Genomic DNA, 4498 nt, shown 5'->3' with positions numbered 1-4498 from the left:
AATAATAATAATAATAATAATAATAATAATAATAATAATAATAATGAAAATAATAATAATAATAATAATAATAATAATAATAATAATAATAATAATAATAATGATAGTAATAATACAATGATAATGATGACAGTAATAGAAATAATGATAATAATATTAATAAAAATAATAATGATAATAATAATAATAATAATTATAATAATAATGATCATACTGATGATGATGATGAAGAAGATGATGATGATGATGATGATGATGATGATGATGATGATGATGATGAAGATGGTAATATTATTATTATTATTATTATTATTATTATTATTATTATTATTATTATTATTATTATTATTATTATTATTATTATTATTATTATTATTATTATTTTATTATTATTATTATTACTAATAATAATAATAATAATAATAATAATAATAATAATAATAATAATAATGATCATAGTAATGATAATAATAATAATGATAATAATAATAATAATAATAATAATAATAAAAATAATAATAATAATAATAATAATATAATAATAATAATAATAATAATAATAATAATAATAATAATAATAATAATAATAATAATAATATAATAATAATAATAATAATAATAACGATGACAACGAGTATGATGATGGTATTGGAATTGCCTCTTGACGTCAAGACTTTAAAAAAAAAAATTTTGCGATTTAGAATAAACAATTTGAAATATATAATCACCAAAGAGCGATAATCTTCAACTTCGACTTAAGATATCTATTTCATTGTCAAATCATCGAAGAATTTATGGAAAATCATTTGAAATGAACTAATACTCTTTACCTTGTTTAAAGTCACGAAGATTTTTTTTTAAAGTAAAAATCCGAAGAACACCCGCCTTAAAATTATTCTGATCCAAGTTGAATTGTTCCACTTTCAATTCGTGATAACTGATATTGGGGTCCGATGAATTGCACAATTCCGATATATGAAGCATTGGGCTATACTATTATGGCGTTGTGTTAAGCCGTATGGTTGAACTCGGCGTGTATCGTAGGCGATTGCGGTGTGATAACATCCAGGCGAGTTTGGTGTTTATCACCAGACCCGAATAGTCACGTAATTGCATAGCAATCTTGAGACAGTAAAAGGGACGGTGTGTGGGTTGGGGATAGGATTGAGTGGGAGGAAGGTGGTGAGGAGCGAATGAAGAATGGACAGAGATAGTCAAACAGTGAGATGGTGATATTTACACACACACACACACACACACACACACACACACTCACACTTTCTCTTTCTAAGAGAGAGAGAGAGAGAGAGAGAGAGAGAGAGAGAGAGAGAGAGAGAGAGAGAGAGAGAGAGAGAGAGAGAGAGAGGGGGGGGGGGGAGAAAAATGGAGATAGATAGATAGATAGATAGAAAGATAGATAGATGGATAGACACACACACACACACACACACACACACATGGAAGAAAAGGAATATAGATGGATATTATTAAAAAAAACAACACACAGTGTTTATGTGTGTGTGTGTGTGTGTGTGTGTGAACGAAATCAAGAAAGTGAGTGAGAGAGAGAGAAGAGAGAGAGAGAGAGAGAGAGAGAGAGAGAGAGAGAGAGAGAGAGAGAGAGAGAGAGAGAGAGCGGGAGTGAGTAAGATAGAGAAAAAGAAAGAAAGAAAGAAAGACAGAGAGAAAGAGATACACACACACCCATACATACACACACACGCCACACACACACACACACACACAGGGAGAGAGTGAGTGAGCGAGAGAGAGAGAGAGAGAGAGAGAGAGAGAGAGAGAGAGAGAGAGAGAGAGAGAGAGTTATTTTCTAAAAAACAACAACTGAACAATAGTTCCAATGATAATGTGATGATGATGACATTGGTAACCATAGGGATGAAACTATCAATTGCATCCATGAAAACGATATGTTTCCACTGTTGACCGAACGTCGAAGATTTAAAAAAAAAGAATTAAAGAAAAATATTAAAAAATACAAAAACAAACATAAATAACACGTACAATTCCAAATAAAGACAAGCAAAACAAAAACAAAAAAAAAAACAAATTGAAGCAAGACAAAAAAATTAACTAACAGGCAAACAATATAAAACAAACTGTAGATCAAAATGAAACAGAAACCTCCTCAAGAGTAATGTCCTTCAGTCCTCCTTCGGGTTCCAAAAATATTAACAGAAAAACACAAGCCTTAGAGAGTGGAAGTTTCCCATAGCCTGGTTTCAAGATGGCGTAGCCGAGACACACCCCACTGTAGGGCCTGATGATGATTTTCAAGCCAAATAAATCTTCTAGAATATTTGAATTTTGAATACCGGTGAACAAACTTGGATAAACGTGAATACTCAAGAGACATAGCGCGGCTCAATGACTCGGGACCACCGATTTTCTCCTGTCACCAAAAAATTTAAAGGGCAGAACTCGGTATCCGAAGTGTTGACAGTTTTCCATTGGGATACAAAGGGTGAGATTCTCTTACATATTTTGCAGTACCTATCCTTTGTAATACAAAAACAAAACAAACAAACAAACAAACAAAAAACTAAAAACAAAACAACCCCCCCCAAAAAAAAAAACCAAACAAACAAAAAACAATAAAACAAGCAGCAATTCACGATGTTATCCTTTCGCATAGAAGATAATTCTATCCGGTTTTACTTAAAATTAATTTTGACGCGTAAATGATTCTATCTCGACAACGGTGTTGATTCTTAAATCAAGTTCTAGTTAAATTTGATAACGAATCATTCTAAAAAAAAAAAAAAAACAAAACAAGAAATTAAAAAAACAAAAAAACAAAAAAAAAAAACAACAAAAAACAAAAACAAAAACAAAAAAAAAGAATACCTTTTGATGTAAAGGAAATTTTTAAAAAGGTGAGGTCATTGGATGGGCATAATAACACGAAGATTCTTTAACTGCATTTGAACTGGTTCCCAATGTCCTGTCCCAAGGGATTTTAACCAGTTAACTGCCGTACCCTGGACAAACTTGCACTTAAAAATTCGTCCCTCAAATATCGATCGATTCAAATGATCTGATCCTCATCTTGGCAAAAAATAAAATCTCAAATCCGTGACCTCGCGAGGTTCCATGTTTGAGTGTTTTTAACATGATGAGGGTAGATTTTAATATATATTTTTAATAGATTTTAATAGTTTTCTGGTCAAATTTTAAAAAATGTATCTTTCCCCACTATGACAGTCAACCGCTTAAGCTTGACGAGTGAAAATTTGTCATTATTACCTTGGACTATCCAATATCATTCATAATTATTGGCAAGTTACCAATTTTCTGATATATCACTTGTTATCAGATAATATTGAGTTATAGATTAAATTTCGGTCATAAGCATTGAAAAGAGCCCATTGATAACGGACATGTGGCTGTATTATCTTGAATGATATTAAACGTGTCTAATCTTGACACACAATAGAATCAATTGAGGACAATGTCAGCTGTATATCGTAATCAATAGACATAAACATGGCAATCGACCACGTAATGTGATGATTCGATATAGAATGAATGAAGGTGACATCACTTGGCTCTTTGTTATTGTTGTTGTTTTTTGACCGCCAGTGGGCTGATTACGTCACACTCGAGTCCTTCGGACAGACTATAAATTATGCTAAAGATTACACACGGTTTTGTGTGTCGGTATGATTGATCTGGCGGGCATAACTGGTGAATATTTTACTTAAACGCATAGGATCGAAAGAAAATTTCATTCTCAATTTCAGCTCATAACATTAAAAAAAATTCTGTTTGACTGTCTATGCTTTCCAGATGGAAGTGGAACTACTATTAGGTACCATTATTGTTTCATTCCTCTGCAACTTTCCTCATTCCTCTGTTCCTCGCCTCCTTCCCCTTTCCATGTTACTAATTTACCTCCTTTTCTTTCTACTACAAATAATGCACATCTAGGAATATTCATGGGATGCAACTACTTTTAAATACTATTGACATGGAGTTCTATCGTGAAGTAACGGATTGGATTGGATAGGGGAGATGGTATCGCCAAAAAGAGAGTAATGAGGGTACTATCCGATGTGCAGGCCGTTTACGACAAGGTAGTACAAAAGACTGGGTACAGCTGGGGCGACCATCCCCAACCCAGCGCGTCCACAGGTGGCGGATCGTGGAACGGCCTACAGATCCTGATCTATAGGTTAGCTGTAAAGCCGCGGACCAACTGGCGATAGTCGTGGAGAGTGAGGTTGGGTAGTCTGGCAGCACAGCTACACATACAAAATGCCTCATGTACTCTATGAAGGGACTATCAAGGTGAATGGGAGGCGCCTTAAAACCTGCCAAATGCTCCCACTGCCTTGTGGGTTATGACCGGGAGGTCAAAAGGCTATGGAGTAAACCAGATAAAAATCCGTCAGAAGGCAACGGGAAACCACTGACGTATCATCCCAAGATCGTCATGATGTCCGTCCAAGCGAATCTAGTCAACGACGTCAATGGATGT

The 4498-nt window shown here is 33.8% G+C and overlaps 1 protein-coding gene across 1 annotated transcript in view; it reads right to left on the bottom strand.

The window, feature by feature from the left end:
* Positions 1–1100, bottom strand: part of LOC144964223 (uncharacterized) — a 6849-nt gene extending 5749 nt beyond the window's left edge. The window contains exon 1 of the mRNA XM_078898238.1: positions 831–1100. The gene's annotated coding sequence lies outside the window, so the exon portion shown is untranslated. The remainder of the gene's footprint in view (positions 1–830) is intronic.
* Between the last annotated feature and the right edge of the window lie 3398 nt (positions 1101–4498).

The sequence above is a fragment of the Berghia stephanieae genome, chromosome 2 (assembly GCF_034508935.2).
Source record: "Berghia stephanieae isolate SIO BIC M18660-M18661 chromosome 2, UCSD_Bste_1.3, whole genome shotgun sequence".
NCBI lineage: Eukaryota > Metazoa > Mollusca > Gastropoda > Nudibranchia > Aeolidiidae > Berghia > Berghia stephanieae.
Note: the sequence above shows the minus strand (reverse complement) of the source record. Positions and strands in the feature narration are given on the sequence as shown.